At 46.0% G+C, this 20,322-nt stretch overlaps 1 protein-coding gene across 2 annotated transcripts in view; it reads left to right on the forward strand.

Moving 5' to 3' along the window:
* Positions 1 to 3,073: 3,073 nt before the first annotated feature.
* RHBDL2 (rhomboid like 2) overlaps positions 3,074 to 20,322 on the forward strand; it is a 56,052-nt gene continuing 38,803 nt past the window's right edge. Inside the window, exon 1 of one of the 2 annotated variants that reach the window (XM_037149494.2) lies at positions 3,074 to 3,270. The gene's annotated coding sequence lies outside the window, so the exon portion shown is untranslated. The remainder of the gene's footprint in view (positions 3,271 to 20,322) is intronic. The other variant, XM_037149495.2, reaches the window with a different exon arrangement.

A 20,322-nucleotide genomic window follows, 5' to 3' on the forward strand; every position in this document is an offset into this window, starting at 1 on the left:
AGACCTTTCTGTCTGCAGGGTGGCGCTCAATTCAATTAACCACACCAGCCAGAAGTACTTCTAATTGACATGTTTAGAAACATGCTTTTAAAAGATTTTATTTATTTTTTCTTTTTTAGAGGAGGAGAAGGGAAGGAGAAAGAGAGGGAGAGAAACATCAATGTGTGAGATTTACATCAATCGGTTGCCTCTCACACACCCCAACTGGGGACCCGGCCTGAAATCCAGGCATGTGCCCAGACTGGAAATCAAACTGGTGACCTTTGAGGGCGCTCTGTGCACTGAGCCACACCAGTCAAGGCTGTTTCATACTTTGTGTTGGATTGTGGGGATAATTGCATGGATACAAAGATGAAACAGAGAAGGTTACTGCTCTGGAAGAACTCATAATATCAGGGAGTGCCCTTTTGTAGGGTAAGAAGAAGACACACACAAAAAATGTAAATACATTGTGTAAGTGTGAGGATGTGTGTGAAATAATGGAAAGTATATATTGGTCTCTGCCTCCAGTTCCTGGCACAGAGCTCCTAAACCTCTTGTAATTTCTCAAGTAGAAAGAGCAGTAGGAGCATCTTATGTTCTAACCAGGCAACTCAGGGTGGGTTGATCCATACATACCAGTCGAAGGCCCGAGGTGGGGTGGGTAGGAGCTGTTCTCAGAGAAACAGGGATGTGTGCTGGGCTGAAAGGACACCCGGCTCCTGGATGGGCACTGAACAGCAGAAAGAACAAGCTAGGACTAGAGTTTAGAACTTTCCGCCCCATCCCCACTCCCTGGAGAGTGGAGCGGGGCTACAAATGGAGTTAATAATCCTCATGCCTACGGAAGAGGCCTCCATAAGATCCCAGCAGTATGGGGTTCGGAGAGCTTCCAGGTTGGTAAACTCATCCACATGCTGAGAGCAACACGCTCCAGCTCCAGGGGGACAGAAGTTCCTGTGCTGGGGACCCTCCCTGACTTCACCCACAGTATCTCTTCATCTGTCTTTTCATCCGTATCTTTCATCCTATCACTTAATAAACTGGTAAATGTGTGACCTGAGTTTCCTGAGCAACTGGAGCAAATTAATCAGGCCCCGAGGACGGGAACACGGAGGTTCCTATTTGTAGTCAAGTCTCACGGAAGATGCGGGTCGCCTGGGGACCTACTATCTCTGATTGGCATCTGAAGTGGGGGGCAGTCCGTTGGGACTGGGCCCTTAATTTGTGGGATCTGATGCTATTTTCAGGTAGATTTTGTCAGAATTGAATTAAATGGTAGGACACCCAGCTGGTGTCAGAGAATTGTTTGGCCCCCACTCACATCGTCCGACATGAAGCACTCTGGGTGAGCAGTGAAGGCGACACAGGGAGGGAAAGACCGGTTTCCCCGAACAATGCGGTGAGCTCAGAGGACCCAGAGGAGGTTAGTCTACTCTGCATCTCCACACAAGGAACTCTCTTGCGCTCCCAGACTTACTTTTTAAGTTTCAGCTACGAGCAGAGATTGAGGAGTGTCTTCCTATCTCCGCTGCAGAGTTTTAGGGAAGAGAAATGAATTGGCCCTGCCTGAGTCAAATGTCCTTCCTCTCTGGTCCGGTCCCGGTGACCAATGCTGGTCGCAGATCCGTACATACCCGTCGAAGGCCCGAGGTGGGGTGGTGGGTAGGAGCTGTTCTCGGAGAAACAGGGATGTGTGCTGGGCTGAAAGGACACCCGGCCCTTGTCTTTCTGCAGCGCCCAAACCTGAATCGGTCCTACGCCCTGCTTCTATGTTCTTTACCTGAGCAGCAAAGAGCTGCTGGAGAAAAAAAGCCACACAAACATTTGTAGTAATTTTAATCGAAACATCCAAATTAGAAAAGATCCTTTAAACTTCATGATGGGGAGGGAGGGACAGTACTAGGTGGGGGTAGCATTGCCAAAAAGACTGATTCGCTGACCCCAAAGGGGCATGATCTCGGTGAAAACACCACAGTCCAGGGGCAGACTCTGGTTTTTTGCCAGCTTAGAAACATGAGCTTGTCAATATCTCAGAACTCATGTGATTTGTAGGTACTGATTCACAGTAATGAGCTTTGCAAGCCACCGATGTACAACTCCTCAATAAGAATTTATTAATTTACAAAAAATACTCATATCCGTCCTCCTCAGATCTGTTCTGCAAACACCTTTTTTGAATCCCATCTCAAAGCTATACCCCATGCTGGGTGCTGGGGACACACAGATAAATAAGATACAGGCTTTGTTCTCTAAGAGCTTCCTAACTGATGTATGCTGGGTATGGGCAGACCTCTGACAAAGTCCTCTGACAAAGTGCACAAGGCCCTTCCTCATCCAGTACTCCTGGTTTACAACTTCAACCTCCAGCGGTTCTTGCCAGAGTCCGCCCACCTGCCTGGCCTGTTCGTCAGCCTCCGTGTCCCTTCCTCCTCGCAGCTGTGGAAAACTTTTCATCTTTCAAAACCCACTTTGCATGTCATCTTCTCTAAGAGCTTTCCCAGAACCTCCCACAGGGGATGAATCCCCCGATTTCTGAGGCCTGAATTTTGGGCCAACATCTACAGAAATACTTCGTTGTTCTCTTCCTAGTACAGCATGATGTCAGAGACCATGTTAATTCACCTCCTCATCCTTAGGGCCTAGCACAGGAGAGATATTCCCAAAACGTGTTGAATGAATAATCAGAAACTGGCAGGCATATTTCACCAGGGCCCAATGTACAACCAGTTTAACGGAGAGAGCCTGGGGCTTGTGACTAAATCCCTGCTGAGAGTCATCAAGTCACCTACCCTGGTGCTCAGTACCAGGCCTGGGTTTCTACCAGAGCACGACCTGATAAATAGAGACCACCTTGCTAAGGGCTTACCTAGAGAGCTGAGAATGGCGAGCGAACACCCAGACATAGAGCAGGAGGGTAGGACTTGGAGGAGAAATGGGGTTCACTGTCAAGGCCACGAAGAAAGAGCAGAGAGGCTGGCACCGGCTCCCTGGCTCAGTCCCAGGCAGGCAGAGGGGGAAGACTCATTCATCCAGGGCCAGCCCAGGAGTGAGACTGCGGAGCTGCTGGCAGCGGCCCAGGCTCAGGCTCAAGGCTGGGAGGGGATTTCCTCAGGCTCCCTCCCCCAAGGCAGGGTGGCTGGGAACCTGCCAGACAAATTTAGTTCGAGGAGGGGCCAAGGATCACCCAGAAACAGGGCAAGAACTTCAGGGCAGCAGAGGCACCCCCTCGGCCAGGGACGTAACACAGAAAGCAGCCTGCCCTGCCTGGGACCCTCCCGCGGGAAGGAGGTAAGCGGCGGGTGCTGGGAGCCGGGGGAGGGAGTCCCTCCGTGTGGCCAGCGGGGCTGAGGGCAGGAAACGAGAGTGGGGGCAGTGAGAAGGAGGAGAACATACCTTGTTCCCTTAGCAACCTCCCTTCCGGGGTAGCCTTTTGGAGTGGCCCCTTGGGATTTTGCAACTTTCTTTTCAAAGTTGGCAGTATGTTTGACCAGGAGTCAGGAGGCTGTTTCTTGGCTTCTTCCCGAGGGGCATGGTCGGGGTGTCAGGTAGTGCTATTCCCTTTCTGTGCCCGGGTCAACCACCCGCCTTCTCTCCCCCTTTATCACATTCCCCCAGTAACATCTCCACCCTCCCTCCTGCCTCCCAGCGGCCCCCGTCCCCTGCCCCCTGCAGCTGAGCCAGTTCCTAGCCCTCTTGTGCTGCCTGCCCTCTGCCCCTCCTCTGGGCACTGCAGACCACTGGGAGACGGTCTCGGGCTTCTTCCTGCAAGGCGCCTCCCTCAGGGTTACTTGTTTCCTCCTTCCTGGTATGGGGTATCCGAGGGATTTCAGTCATCCATATTTTTTATTATTCATTTGTTTATTCATCACTGTTTGAATATGTATCTGGATTCTCTGGGGCGGAAAAACACACACAATTTCTGCTCTTCTGGGGAATAAGAAAATGGAAATGTATTTCACAAACATTTAATGATCATTTATAAGCTGGTAGTAGACAGTGTGGCAGAGAGGAAAATTACTTTGGAATCATAGAGACAGTTGGTTTCACGTCCCACTCCTGTTCTCTTCCTGAGCCTCAGTTTCCTCGTTTGTAAAATGGTATTGTAATGAAGGTGATAGGAGATAATGCACGTGAAGCACCGACTCTGGCACCAGGCACACCTTGGAAGCCTCAGTAAACTTCTGGGCTCTTCCCTTCTTCTTTGGGCCCTTTCCTGTCACATCCCCCACACCCCATCTCTAGGCTTGTAAAGATATGTAAGACAACCTCTGGCCTTGAAAGCACTGGAAAGTAAACGCGGAACTGGGCAGTGAAGAGACGGAGGCCAAGAAGGGGTGGGGGTTGGGCTCAATAGGGAAGGTGTCTCCAGAGGGTCTGAAGTGAGAGCACTGGACCAGGGATGGGACCCGGGCCACAGGGGGATGTTATCCCCAGCAGGCTCTTCTGCTGTGTTTCCGAATCTGTGCGCTCACACTGAGCAAGTAGTAAGAACTACCAGTTCCTAAACCCACTCTGCTTTTAAATGCATTATCGCATGTAATCATAACCCTGTTATGATATCATTAAAATGAAAGTGCAAACAGACTAAAGGATTTGCCTAAGGTCACATGGCTAGTAAGTTTCCCTGTATCAGAAAGAACGAAAGGACAGCATCTTTCCCAGCTTCCCTGACACCGGACTTCCTGTACCTCCCCTGCTCTGGGCTGCCCCATCCGGGTGGGGAGGAGCACACTCCTTCCCTGCTGCACTAACTCATTCATTCATTCACACATCATTCATTCTATCAAGTGCACTTTGGGTCCCAGGAGGGCACGGACAGTGTCTGTTGGTTCAGTTGTATAACTAGCTATCTGTATTGATGAATCAAGTTTAATGAAATTTTTGTAACATTTTTTAAAATTGATTATGCCGTTACATTTGTTCTATTCCCCCCCAATTACCCTCCACCCTGCACACCCCTCCCCCACCATTCCCCCCCCTTTAGTTCATGAACATGTGTCTCAAGTTCTTTAGATTCTGTATTTCCCCTACTATTCTTACCCTCCCCCTACCTATTTTCTTTTCTTTTTAAAAATTATTTATTTATTTATTTATCTTTAGAGGGGAAGGGAAGGAGAGAGGGAGAGAAACATCAATGTACGGTTGCCTTTTGTGCGTCCCCTGCTGAGAACTGGCCTGCAGGGAACTGGTCTGCAACCCAGGCATGTGCCCTGACTGGGAATCGAACCGGGATTGTCTGGTTCACAGGCCCGTGCTCAATCCACTGAGCTACACCAGCCAGGGCCCTATTTTCTATCTACTGTCTATGCTACTTATTTTTTGTACCTTCTCCCCCCTTCTCCTTCTCCCACTCCCCTGTTGCTAATCCTCCACGTGATCTTCATTTCTATGGTTCACTCCTGATCTAGCTGTACTCTTAATTTGCTTTTGTTTTAGGTGTGGTTGTTAATAACTGTGAGTTTGCTGTCCTTTCACTGTTCATCTTTTTTATCTTCTTTTTCTTAGGTAAGTCCCTTTAACATTTCATATAATAAGGGCTTGGTGATGATGAACTCCTTGAATTTGATCTTATCTGAGAAGCATTTTATCTGTCCTTCCATTCTAAATGAAAGTTTTGCTGGATAGAGCAATCTTGGTTGTAGGTCTTTGGTTTTCATGACTTGGAATACCTCTTTCCAGCCCCTTCTTGCCTGTAAGGTCTCTTTTGAGAAACCCACTGACAGTCTGATGGGAACTCCTTTGTAGGTGACTGTCCCCTTATCGCTTGCTGCTTCTAGGATTCTCTCCTTCATTTTAATCTTGGCTAATGTAATGATAATGCGCCTTGGTGTGTTCCTTCTTGGGTCCAACTTCTTTGGGACTCTCTGAGCTTCCTGGATTTCCTGGAAGTCTATTTCCTTTGCCAGAATGGGGAAGTTCTCTTTTATTATTTGTTCAAATAAGATTTCCACTTGTGACTGTTCCTCTTCCCCTTCTGGTACCCCTATAATTCAAATGTTGGAACATTTAAAGATGTCCTGGAGGTTCCTAAGCCTCTCCTCATTTTTTTTGAATTCTTGTTTCTTCATTGTTTTCTGTTTGGTCATTTTTTCCTTCCTTCTGGTCTACTCCCTTGATTTGAGTCCCAGTTTCCTTTCCATTACTATTGGTTTCCTGTGCATTACCATTCATTTCAATTAGTTTAACCTTCATATGTTCCTCTAATTTGTGACTAAAATCAACCAGTTCTGTGAGCATCCTGATTACCAGTGTTTTGAACTGTGCATCCGAAAGTTTGGCTATTTCTTCATCGCTTAGATTTATTGGCTCTGGGGCTCTGAGTTGTTCTTGAGCCATGTTTTGGTCTGTTTGTGTCTGTTAGGTATGAGGAGCGGAACCTTAGTTGTTTACCAGGGCGGGCCACCCAGGTCGCTGGTTTGTGACGCTGTATGTGGGGCGGGGTCAGAGAGGGAGCAATGGCGGTCCTCTCTGTTCGCCTAGTCTGATCCACTGCTCGCCCCCGCCTGTTTATCTGAGTGGAAATGTGCAAGCCTGCTGCCCTGTGCCGTGGGGTCTCAATGCTCGCCTCTTCAGTGGTGTATCTGCACGCAAGTGCTCGACCAACCGCAGACAGCCAGCTGCGCCTCTTCTCTGTGTCCGCCCGTAGCTAGCCCGCACCTGGAATCCGCACCTTTGGCTGCTTACGTACCACCGCTGTCGGGGATCATTTTGGCCAACCCACTCCGCTGCTGGCTTCACCCCTCTTACCGGTTTAGCTGAGCAGTTTGTTGTTTTCGGACTCCGTATTGTCGATTTTCAGTGTGGTTTGGTTGCGTTTATTGTTGTTAAAACTTTGTTGTTTTTAGATTTGGTTGTGCGTGGACGCAAGGTGTTTCCACCTATGCCTCCATCTTGGCGGAAGTCTGTTAGTTTATTGAAATTTTTGATGAATCCTTGAAACAGAAATTTTTGATGAATCCTTGAGTAAATGAGTCTGGAAAGCATTTTTTTTTAAACAGGGAGAGAAACATCAATGTGTGGTTGCCTCTCATGCATCCCCTACTGGGAACCTGGCCTGCAACCTAGGCATGTGCCCTGACTGGGAATCGAACCAGCAGCCCTTTAGTTCACAGGCCTGTGCTCAATCCACTGAGCTATACCAGCCAGGGCACATTTTTTAAAAAATTGTATTTTTTTGATGATGCTATTACAGTTGTCCCAATTTCCTTCCTTTGCCTGCCTCCACCGAGCTCACCCCCCACTCTCAGGCAGTCCCCATAAGTTGTTCACGTCCATGGGTCATGCATACACGTTCTTTGGCTACTCTATTTCCTATGCTGTAGTTTACATGTCCATGACTGTTCTGTAACTACCAACTTGTACTTCTTAGTCCCTTCATCTTTTTTCCTTCTCCCCCTGACCACCCTCCCATCTGGCAACCATCAAACCTTGTCTGTGTCTATGATTCTGTTTCTGTTCTGCATGGTTGTTTGTGGGTTGTTTTTAAATTTTAGATTCAGTTGTTGATGGATACATATTTATTGCCTTTTATTGTTCATATTTTTTAAAGGACTTTATTTTTTTAAGATTTTATTTATTTATTTTTAGAGAGTGGGGAAGGGAGGGAGAAAGAGAGAGAAACATGAATGTGTGGTTGCCTCTCATGTGGCCCCAACTGGGGACCTGGCCCGCAACCCAGGCATGTGACCTGACTGGGAATCGAACCAGTAACTCTTTGGTTCTCAGCTCATGCTCAATCCACTGAGCCACACCAGCTGGGGCTATTGTCCATATTTTTTTTCTTTTTTCTTTTTCCTTTTTCCTTCTTCCTCCTCCTCCTCCTCCTTTTTTTCTTAATCCTTTAACATTTCTTATAATACTGGTTTGGTGGTGATGAACTCCTTTAGGTTTTTCTGGTCTAGGAAGCTCCTATCTGTCCTTTGATTCTAAATGATAGCTATCCAGAGAGAATCTTGGTTGTAGGTCCTTGCTTTTCATCACTTTGAATATTTCTTGCCAATCCCTTCTAGCCCGAAAACTTTCTTTTGAGAAATCAGCTGACAATTTTGTGGGAACTCCCTTGTAGGTAACTGCTTTTCTCTTGCTGCTTTTAAGATACTTTCTTTGCCCTGGCTGGTGTGGCTCAGTTGATTAAGTGCCAGCCTGTGAACCAAAAGATTGCTGGTTTGATTCCCAGTCAGGGCACACACTTGGGTTGTATGCCAGGTCCCCAGTTGGGGACCTGGGAGAGCAACCAATCGATGTATCTCTTGCACATTGATGTTTCTCCCTCCTTTCTCCTCTCTCTAAAAAGTAAACAAATAAATCTTTTTTAAAAATTGTTTCTTTGTCTTCAAGCTTCAGCATTTTAATTATAATGTATCTTGGTGTGGGCCTGTTTGGGTTCTTCTTGTTTGGGACTCTTTGCTTCTTGGACTTCCTTCACCAAGTTTATCTATTTCCTAGTTTGTCTATTTCCAAGTTTGTCTAGGAAGTATGTCTATTTCCTTCACCAAGTTAGGAAAGTTTTCTGCCATTATTTTTTCAAATAAGCTTCCAATTTCTTGCTCTCTCTCTTCTCCTTCTGGAACTCCCATAATGTGAATGTTGGTAAGCTTGAAGTTGTCCCAAAGGTTCCTTATACTATCCTCATGTTTTAGGACTTTTTTCTTCTTGCTTATCTCATTGGTTGTTTTTTGCTTCCTTATATTCCAAATCACTGATATGATTTTCAGTTTCATCCACTCTACTGTTGTTTCCCTGTAAATTGTTCTTTATTACAATTAGTGTATCCCTCATTTCCGACTGGATCGTTTTTATGCTGCTGAGGTTCTCATCAAGTTCCTGTGCATCCTTATAACCAGTCTTTTAAACTCTCCATCTGGTAGATTGCTTGTCTTCATTTTGTTTAGTTCTTTTTCTGGGGTTTTGTTTTCTTCCTCCATTTGGGCCATGTTTGTTTGTTTTCTCATTCTGGCATCGTCCCTGTGTTTGTTTCTATGTATCGGGCAGAGCTGCTGTGTCTCCCAGGCTTGATAAGAGTGGCCTAATGCAGTAGGAGTCCTGTAGGGTCCAGTGGCACAGCCTCCCCTATTACCCAAGCTGGGTACTCAAACTGTGCCCGCTGTGTGGGCTATGTACACCCTCCTGTTGTAGTTGAGCCTTGATTGCTGTTGGCACTTCCTAGGTCTGCCACTGCCTGTGTTCTGTCTGGGGTCACACAGAATAAACTACAGAGCGATCTGCAGATGGCTGCTACTTGTGCTGGCTTAGAGGTGCCAAACTGTGAACCAAGACCAGCTGCTGTTGGTGCTGGCCTGGGGCAACTTAGCTAGAGGTATGGGGCTTGCTGAAGCCAGATGTTGTTTGTTTGAGAGAATTTAGGAAAATCTGAAGCATGGACCAAGACAAGCCATTCATATGGAAAAGCCACTGGAAACAGCTTGGGTAGGCCTGAAAGGTGGGTGGGACAGGAACTCAGGGAATCCCAAGGGTGGGACAAACAATGTAAGCCAGGTTGATGGAGTCTCAGGTGCCTGCCTGCTGACTCTGGCTCTGCAGTGGGAGGGCTCAGAAGGAACAGTAGCCTTTGCTAGCACTTCTATCTGGGAGAACGCTGCCCCCCAGCTCTCACCCTGATGCCGGATAATTCAGTTACTCCCTGTATATATCTCTGATGCCTTTCAATCTGATGCCTTTCAGTCTGTTGCCCCCATGCTGGAGCTCAGAGGGAGTGAGTCCGAGTAAGTCTGTGTATGGGCCCTTTAAGAGGAACTGCTAGGAAGTCCCGCAGTTTCTATCTTGCACAGCTTCAATCCCCATTGGTTTTTACAGCTAGACTGTGGGGCCTCTTGTGAGGCTAGAACCCTGCGCTCCTGAGATATCCCTCCCAGTTTTTATCCACCACACATGGGTGTGGGACCTGCCCATTCTTTGTCTGTGCTCCTCCTGCCAGTTTCAATATGGTTTCTTCTTTAATTCTGTAATTGTTTCTCAATGATGGTTGTCTTATAGTTTAGTTGTCATTTTGATGTGATTGTGTGAGGGGGGGAGCAGTGTTTACGCTGCCATCTTCACTGGAAGTCTCCAGGACACAGTTATTGATGGATTTCATGGGCTCCATAAGAAGGAGTTGATGATGAATAAAACAGAAGTCCTGTTCTCAGGGTCCTTACACACAGCCTTGCGGAGAAGATGGTGATAATGTAAAAAAGGTGATAGTACCCTAGACAGGAACAGAGGTTGTTAAAGGTACTAAGGGGTGCATTTAATTCTATCATCTCTGCTTTGTTCTCCACTGTGGCACACACAGAGTAGATGCTCAATACAGCTTTGCAGAGGAGGTGTTTAGGACGGTCTTTGAAGGGCGTGTTAAGACTTTACCAGGAAAACAAATTGGGGAGGGAAACTATTCTAGCAGAGGACAATTCTCATGAAAAGGCCTAGCAGAGGGAGGGAGGTGGAATTGCTGGGGGCTCAGTGTGGCTGAAGTGTAGGGTGTGTGTATGGAGGAATGGCAAGAAATGAGAGTAAATAAACAGGCAGGGCTCAGGTCATGAGGCCCTTGTGTGTCTTGTTAAAGAACCTAGATGTTATACCAAGGGCACTGGGTAACTTACTGAAGGGACTTAGCAGAGGGAGGACACCATCTGATTTGTATTTCAGAAGTGTGGCTGATGCCTGAGGGTTGAGGCGATGACACCATGATGTCCAGGCCTGATGGGGTTCCTACCTGTCTGAGGAAATGAATCTTTCTTTTCAGGACTTCAGGTTCATGAAGGGCGCCCTGACTTGTTCTGTGTCTGTCCTGATCTGTGAGAGCTTTGCCTTCAGCTGTACACTGTGTTGCAGCTAATGTAACTAAAATGTAAAAATATTTTATAAAAGTACTGAAATTTATGAATGATTTACATTTGTATAATCTGGAACAAATTTAGGATATGACTTGCAATCCTTTGTGCTTTCTGGATTTTTTTTGGTTGTCAAATGATCTTTATAACTGAAATATTTTCCTTTGTAGTCCATTTATTTATTCTTATTTTAATTGTTGTTCAGGTATAGTTTTCTGTCTTTTACTCTCATCCCAGCCCATCCCCCAGCCCATCCCCCAGCCCTCCCCACCTCCCTCCCATTTCCACCCCCTCCCCTAGTTTTTGTCCATGTGTCTTTTATACTTGTTCCTGTAAACCCTTCCCCTTTTTCCCCTGAAATTCCCTCCCCTCTCCCCTCTGGTCACTGTCAGCTTGTTCTCTATTTCAGTGTCTTTGGTTATATTTTGCTTGTTTGTTTGTTTTGTTGTTTAGGTTCCTGATAAAGGTGAGATCACATGGTATTTGTCTTTCACCGCCTGGCTCCTTTGTAGTTCTTAACTAGCTGAACATCCCACAGCACGATACCATCTATGACGTCATGAGCATGGCAGCTGTGGATTTTGATGGCAGCTGTGGATTTTGCAGCCCACAGACCGGGCAGTTACAGGAAAACTTCGATGGTTCCATAGAGTTCTCTAGCTAAGGATTGGTGCTGGATCTGTAGGGCAGTGTTGAAAATCTCATCAAAGGTGTTATTTCCACTGTGCTTAATGTTTTTTTTGGCTTCTTTCCGTCTCCTGGTGGTTCTTTGAGGGCTTTGATTATCAGGGCAGAGGCAGAAGGCACTGCCTCTGTCTGGACCTGTCTGTACTGAATGGTCAGTTTCACTGTAATCTTTTGACCCTTCCAATCACCTGTTGCTTTGGCAATGTCATCACCAACATTTTTTTTTGAGACAGACCCAGGGGATTGACCTTGGTGGCCAGGGCAGATGTAGCATCTACTTTCCCACTCGTACACCTCAGGTATACGACTTTTATCTTGGAGGCAACTGTTGTCAGATGAACCTGAATTTGGACTGACCAGCTAAAGAAAGTTTGACTTAAGCCTCCTCTGAGCCCAAAGCCGAGAGCCCAAAGCTGTGATTTCTTACATAAAAGGGAAACAGATGGAGTTGTAGATGGAACACTAGGCATTATAGGATCTGTGAACGTGTCCAGGGATTTTGTGCCAAATGCGGCAATGACTCTGGAGGGTGAGAGGTGGGGACAGATGAGGACCTGGACAAGCTTCCAGGGAATCAGTTTCCAGATTCTCAAATTCCACAGGTACTGTTTCCTGAAAATACTCTGCTCGTCTTGATTCTTTTAAATTCTCCTTTTCAACTCTGCTTTCATCATTCCCCTTCTCTGGCTTTACTAGATCTTTTCTGAATCTCTTTATGGTGAGTTACTTGGGAATATAACAATCAAAAGGATAATTGGAGAATGCTTTGTTCCAGAGAGATTAAGCAGAGAGAGATTAGATAAAGTAAACTGAAGGGGTGGTGCCTTACTACAGACTCCTACAGTATTTATTAAAAAAAAAAAAACAAAAAAAAAACTGCCCCGACTGGTGTGACTCAGTGGGATGGGTGTTGTCCCACAAACTGAAAGGTCACTGGTTTGATTCCCTGTCAGGGCACATGCCTGAGTTGCTGGCCAGGTCCCCTGTTGGGGGTGAGTGAGAGGCAACTGATCAAAGTTTCTCTCACACATCCCTCTCTTCCCTCTCTCTAAAAGATAAATAAAATCTTTTAAAAATTAAAAAAGTGCTGGTTTAATGTTAGTTATGTGTCAGACACTGTTCTAAGGGTTTTACAGATTAATAAACTCATTTGATATGTATACCAAACCTATAAAGTAGATACTTATTATTCTTCTTTTATGGATGAGGTTCCCAAGACACCCAGAGGTTTGATAAGTTGCCCAAGGTCATAGAGCTATTAAGTGGTAAAATCAGGGTTTGAACTCTTGTACCTTTCCTCTGTAATGTGTGCTCTAAACATACATGCTTTAGCTTTTTATCTATGTCTTGTAAAATTATAATTGGGATCTGAGCCAGTTGTCATGGGGATGCAAATGAGCTCATTTACAGAAATTTTAGAAAATGAAGGTGGATTTTCGTACAGGCAGAACATTATTCTGGTTTGGTTGATTGGTGGGACAGTGCGGGCTGGCTGGCTCTGACAGTTGGTTTGCATGGTAGAAAAGTTCCATCAACTGAACAAACTGAAGTAGCTCCAAGGTTTGGATGAACGTACAGGGTCCGGCAGAAGCGAGGCCTGTGTGAGTGTGGTTGGTAGGGCAGTAATACGGGTGTAATAATTTATAGTTTTAATGTGAACATTTCACCTAAAATGTCATATGGTACGCTTCAGTGTGATATTGTTACATTACAGAATTACATGCTTATGATTTTGTAATAAAAGAGGGGAGTTATTTGTGCTGGATCCTGTATATCTAAATCATGTCTCTAATAAAAAACTGTGCCAGAAAATTCTACCTTGGAACCTGTTTTTACTCATGAAAAAAATTCTTTAAAAAGATTCTATCTTTCTATCTATCTATCTATCTATCTATCTATCTATCTATCTATCCATCCATCCATCCTTTCATTCATTCACTTATTGGGGAGGAGAAGGAGAAAAACAATGATGTAAAAGACAAACATTGATCAGTTACCTCTCACACACGCCCCAACCAGGGACCAGGCCTGCAGCTCGGGCATGCGCCCTGACCAGGAATCAAACTGGCAACCTTTTGCTTTGCAGGACATGCCCAACCAACTGAACTATGCTGGCAAGGGCATGAAAAATAATTTTAGTTATTATTTTAAAATGTGTGAGAGGATCATAGCTTTTTCAAAATTCTTATGGGGACTCGTGAGCAAAAACTGTGAAGACTTCTGGTGTATGGCACACATAAACATTCTGGCCACGTGCATCGTGGTGAAGACGTGGATTCTAATCAGGCTAGGTGAGTGGCTGGATAGGTAAGCAGGGCCAGAACTGGAGCAAGAATCAAGGTTTTCTGACTACTGTAATTTCAGTGGTCTATTCTTCCATACTTCCTTCTTCCTTCCTTCTTCACTTACTTGCTGACTTATTAGGGAAGTGAAGGAGCTAGCCTTATATGAATGTGTTGGGGGGTGTGTGAAGGATGGAGAAAAGGTAGGTAGAGGGAACATCAAATGCAAAGACCCTGAGGCAGGAGAGAACTTGGTGTGTTCCCAGGACTGAACGGAGGCCCTGTGGTTGCAGCACAGAGGTGCTGGGGGACAGTGGTAGAATTCCACAAAGCAGGCAGGAGCTAGGTCATTAGGGTATAATTGGCCATAGTAAGGATCCTGCATTTATCTCGAAGACAGTGGGAAACCATTGAAGGACTTGAAGCAGAGAGTTGAAGTTTCTGATTTAAGGTTGTGTTTTTGTTTTGTTTTGGAGGGGAGCAGGAGTGAAAACACAGGTGGAGACTAACTGTACTCTATTTTTTTGAGGGCTATGAAGATGAACAATGGAGATGGAAAGGCAGGATGGTATGGGATGTCCTTCTGTCTTCTAGTTCTAATGAGGTGTGTTGGTAGCTATTGCTGTATAACAAATCACCCCCAAACTTAGTGGATTATTTTGTCGTGATTCTACAGGTCTGGCATTGGGGCACAGTTCAGCTGAGCAGTTCTCCTGCTCCATATGGTGTCAGCAGGGGGACAATCACTTGGCTGGACAGACGGTTCCCATATTACAATGGTTTGACTTATGATTTTTTTTGACTTTGCAATGGCGAGAAAGTGATGTACATTCAGTAGAAACTGTACCTTGAATTTGATTTTTTTTTCCTAGGCTAGAGTATGCAGTATGATCCTCTCTTGCATTACTGGGCAGTGGCAGTGAGATGATTTTGCCCCACTGCAGGCTGGTGTGAGTGCTCTGAGCACAACCATGATGTTTGGTGGGTTTATTAAATGCACTTTCAACTTATGATATTTTTGACTTATAATGGATATATCGGGGTGTAACCCTGTTGTAAGTCATTTGGTGGACGGACTGGGCTGGAAGGTCCAGGACGGCTTCACTCATAGGCCCGGCGCAGGGGCGCTCTTCCACACGGCCTCTACACGCAAGTAACTTGGGCTTCCTCACAGCGCAGTGGCCTCAGGGTTGTCAACCTTTCTTTTTCTTTTCTTTTTTAAAAGATTTTATTTATTTAGTCTTGGCTACTGTGGCTAAGAGGATTGAGTGTTGGCCTGTGAACCAAAGGGTCGCTGGTTCGATTCCCAGTCAGGATACATGCCTGGGTTGCAGCCCAGGCCCCCACTGTGTGGGAGGAGGCATGTGAGAGGCAACCACACATTGATGTTTCTCTCCCTTTCTCCCTCCTTTCCTCTATCTCTAAAAATAAATAAATAAATGATCTTAAAAAATGTATTTATTTTTAGAGAGAAGGGAAGGGAGGGAGAAAGAGAGGGAGAGAAGGATCGATTGATTGCCTCTCGTATGCACCCCAACGGGGAATTGAACCTGTAACCCAGTATATGCCCTGGCAAGAAATCGAACTGTCAACCTTTCAGTTTACAGGACGATGTCCAATCAACTGAGCCACCCAGACAGGGCAGGGTAGTCAACCTTTTTTATATGGTGTCAGGCTTCACAGAGGGGGCATTCCAAGAGGAACAAAAGTGAGGGCTTCAGATCTCTTAAGACCTGACCTTGAGAGGTACCCGGCACTACTTCTGCCACGAATTATTGGTCAAAACCAGCCACAGGGCTGGCCCAGATTCAAGGAGAGGAGGAGCGAACCCCACCTCTCCGTGGAAAGAATGGAAAATCACATGCTCCATCTTTAATCTACCACACAAGGCTTCTGGGAACTGAGTAACCATAACCACCCTGATGATGCTGACCCACTTTTAAATTTAAAATCACAGTGTACAGTGTTGAGACAGTTTATAGGTCTTTATTCCCCACTGCACAGGGAGGGCCTGGGGGACAGGAGGTTTTCTTCTGTTTGTTTTTTTTTCTTTGCGTTTCTAGAGCCTGTCCTATATGAAGCATTCAAGGTAGGCTTGTCCAAGGAGTGCACACAGCACTGGTTATCACACTGTGGTATATGTAAGAATCCCCTGGGGAGTTGTTGAAAAAGCATGTAGATTCCTCAGCAAGACCCTAGCCTAGACCCTCTAGATCCAAATCTCCGGGGCAGGAGCTTTTAGTCTTGGTTGCCAATGAAAACCACCAGTGCCCTGGCCCCAGCCCAGAGGCTCTGATTCCATTGATCTGGGCCAGGCTCAGGCAACAATGCTTTTTACAGTTTCTTCCGACAATTCTGATGTGTAGCCAGGGTTAAGGACCACTGTCTTAGGACTGGAACCGGCCATCTTCACCTGACGTCCTCAGATGATTCTAATGTAGGTGGTCAGTGATAGGATGACCGACTGTCCTCAGTTTGCCCAAATCCCACATCCCAAGAAATCCCCAGTCCCACGTAAACCAGCACAGTTGGTCATTATCAACGGACCACCATTTAAGACACATTGTGGATGAAGCAGTGAAAGTCTTTTTGAAAAATACCTATATATACAATATGTAATGAAAGCCATGATTCTACCTTCTTACTTAAGAGACTGATATAGTATCATAATGCTATAAAGTTAACTTACTGAATTAAGGAGTGGCTCAGCATGGGGTTTTTCTTCAGCCCCGTGCTCTGTTGTGCTAGGTCTGTTAAACTAGTTAAATAACGTGTCCACCCTTGGGAATTCTTGCAGACTGTTTTCCTCAGTGTACATGAAGCTTTGAAAGATTGACCCCCATCAATATGCATGATGGATTGAGGATATTATAAGATATAGGGTGAAATTCTGTGTCTCTTCACAAGTGTGTATTATTATTACTATTTTTCATATTCCAGTAGGGTAAAAAAACATATGTAACATCTTAAATAGCTCTGTGCAGAGGCGTTCTGGTATGGTGGAGAGCCCAGGGTCTGGCCTCAGAAAAATGGGTTGGTGCCGCAGCTTTGCTGTGACTTGGTATGTAATCATGGGTGCCTTCTTTGGCCTTAGTTGTTCCTCTATAAAATGGGAATAATAATGATGTCTCCTTCACAGGGCAACTGGGCAGAGCCATTAAAATCGGATAAGTAAAAGTGGTTCTGGAAACTGGGAAAGGGAGGCATCATGATTTTCTTGGAATGAGAAGGGCACAAAGATGTGACCAAGGCCCTGGTCCCCGACCCTGAACCATGACACAGTTGTGGGATTCCAAGGAAGAAGCTTTTAACATGTAGTGGGCATGCGGAGACCTTAGGGAGCAGAATGTCCCTACCTGGGTTGCCCTCACAATTGAGAACAAGAGTGCTTTGCTTCAGGAAGAAGGACAGCTTTTGGGAAAAGGGGTATTTTTGTTTTTAAATCTTTTGCCTATTTATTCCAAGTGTATCTTCAGAGATGTAGCAAAAAGAAACAACCACAGCCACAAACCCATAATATTGAAAAGCTGGCTCTCAATTTCTGTAGCTAAAAAGGCACTCTTTCAGGTCATAACCACAGAGATTGCTGCAGGCCTCTGGAATTGGGCATAATGATGGTTTGCAGTGTGACGAAGGACACTGTTAATCTTTGTGGCCCAGTAGCCCAATCTGTGGCTTCTCCAATTACTCAGGTTGCCTAGCAACATCACCAAAAGCCTCCTTGCCAGGCCCAGCTGGGCAGCAATTGGGTACACCCAGCATAGCCTGCCGGCCAGCCACATCAAGGCTGCACACAGCCTCGGCAGGGGCCTGCCTGGTACCAGTGAATGGGTGGGGCCAACAGTTTAAAAAAGCAATTCAGATATTTAGAACCCATTTGTTTGAATGCAGCTAGGAAAGAAACACAAGCAAGTGATCCAAACTCTCTTCTGCCAAAGAGGAGTTGTCTAAAGTGGTGGCCTCTCCTGGGTGAGGTGAAGAAGGGAAGGTGAGCCTGGCTTAGCCCTCTGGCTTCTCAGACAGGCAAACCCTTTCCTTTCCTGGATGCCTGTGTCCACGCTGACTCCCTGTGGCAGCGATGGGGGTGGTGGGGGTTCCCAGACCCATCCCCAGGGCTGGTGGCCTGCCACTTCTTTGGCAGCTCCCATTTGGGAGCTCCCAGGGTCTAGTCTGCTTCTGTTTGGGGAGCTGGAGGGCGAAGAGGGAGATTAGGCTAAAGGGAAGGAAGGGGTGGAAATAATCAAAATAGCGATGTACACTTCTGTGACGCTAGGTGTGTTGAAGTCACAGGGCAGAGGAACACCTGGGTTCTCAGAGTCGGACACCCAGGGCTCATCCCCCAGCCCTCCCCTCAGTGGCTGTATGACCTTGATCAAGTTTTCCGGATGCCTGAGTTTTGTTATTCATAAAAGAGAGCTGTTATTATACCATTGTACAAGGTGGTTGTGAAAATTAACAAAGAGAATGCCCATAAAGTGTTTAGTATGGAACCTGGCACGCAGTGCTCAGTAATGTGACAACTCTTATTTCATTTGATCCTTATAATTCTGTAGGATATGCAGTGGACAGAGGACCTCTGTCACAGCTGAGGAAGCAGAGGGCCAGTGAAATTAGGTGTGGATGCTGGGAGTAGAACTCAGGATTTTGCAGTGCCAAGAACCAGGAACAGTGCCCCTCACAGAAAGGCCACAAGCCCTTCTGCGGCCGTTGCAGCACGGTGGCTCCGCAGGTCTCCTCTTGCAGCCCATGATGGCAGAGTAATAATGTGGTGGGGATGGGGTGGGGGTGTGTGCAGAGGAAAGCGACATGGGAGGTGCTTTTCAACACACAGTGATATAGGCTTAGTTAAGGTGATGAGCGTAAAATTCCTCTCCCCCCTCCTCCCATCGTTCATCCTTCCCTCCCTCTTCCTTCTTTTACACCTTCTTACCTTTCCTCCCCCCTCCCTTTCTCCTTACCTACTTTCCTCCTTTCTTCCTTCCTTTCCAGTATTCTTTTCAATGAACGATTTATTTTGGAATAATTTTAGGTTTACTGAAAACTTGCAGGGAGTTTCTGTTTACCCTTTACTTAGATACAAGTATTTTCTGAGCATCTCCTATGTTCCAGGAACTTTTAGGGCATGAGGAATACAGCCACGAAACTGTCTCTGCCTTCCATTAGAAGATCACAGATCTGTGGGATGGAATGGTCCTTGGAGAGCCCGAGCGTGTGGTCCTCAAAGGGGCTGCTGCCTCTACGTCACTGGTGTACTTGTCAGAGACCTGCCAAATCTATTAAATTAGGTTCTTCAGGATGGACCCAGGGGTCTGTATGAAAAACAAGTGCCGGAGGGGGTGCTCAGACACAGCTGGTTTGGGGAACTTCTGGTCTGGTGTGGATGGTTCATGGTGGCTGTGAGCGCACTGTTGCTCAGAGTCAGGGAGGGACTTGCTCCAGGTCACGCACAGCTGGGAAGTGGCAGAGTCCGCGCCAGAAAACAGGTCTCCGCTGTGCTTTTCTTACATTACACTCTGTCTCCCAAACACAGAATAAGGAACGAGTTTAACTTGCAACAGGAGGGAGTTGAGAAGAGTTTCTTGGCTACTCAGGTGTATTAATCAGGTTCTTCACTGCAAGGGACATAAACTGATTCTGGCTGACTGCACCAGCAAATGAATTTTATTGGAAGCACATTGAGTAGTAAAAGAAAAACTCTCTCTTCCTACTCACACTTCTGACACCAAATGTGTGAATTTTTCACACCAAGCCATTCTGACACTGACCATAGGTTATGGGGCTCAGTCCCATAGTACTTCTCCCCACTTCAGAGGCCAATTGCAAGTCTGGGCTCCCAGTACTTCTGACCAACTGGCTATAAATTGGGGTTACTATTACCCGACCCTCAGGTTCAACAATTTGCTCACAGAACAGCTCATAGAATGCAGGAGAGACCTTTACTTGGTATTACCAATTCATTGTATAGAAAGTATACAACTCAGGTACAGCAGAATGGAAGAGATGCATAGAGCAAGGTGTGTGAGGTGGGATGTGGAGCATCCAGCTTTCTCTGGGTGTGTCACCCTCCCAGCACCATGATGTGATCAACAACCCGGAAGCTCCCCGAACCCCTTTGCTAGGGTTTCTACGGAGGTTCCATTACATGGGCACGATTGATTACGTTCTTGACCATTGGTGGTGAAAGTCAATGGTTATCCCTTTTCCTTTCTCCAGAGGTTGGCGCCGTAATTTCCAACTCTTGAATCACATGATTGTTTCCTCAGGCAACCAGCCCCCACCCTGCAAGAGTTACTTCATTAGCATAAACCCAGATATGGTTGAAAGAGGCTTGTTATAAATAACAAAGATGCTCCTCTCCCCTCTATCACTCTTGAAATTCCAAGTGGGGGGTGAAGACCAAATACATATTTCTCAGTATATCATAATTTCACAGATAGATTATAAAATCACTAGAAGACTGCAGAAACAAGGTTTGGGAAATAAGCAGAAACAAAGGCAGACCAGGAACTATATACAAATCACATCACAGAGCCAGGCAGGCA

The sequence above is a fragment of the Artibeus jamaicensis genome, unplaced genomic scaffold (genome assembly GCF_021234435.1).
Source record: "Artibeus jamaicensis isolate MK-2021 breed Jamaican fruit bat unplaced genomic scaffold, CSHL_Jam_final scaffold_847, whole genome shotgun sequence".
In the NCBI taxonomy this organism is placed as follows: domain Eukaryota; kingdom Metazoa; phylum Chordata; class Mammalia; order Chiroptera; family Phyllostomidae; genus Artibeus; species Artibeus jamaicensis.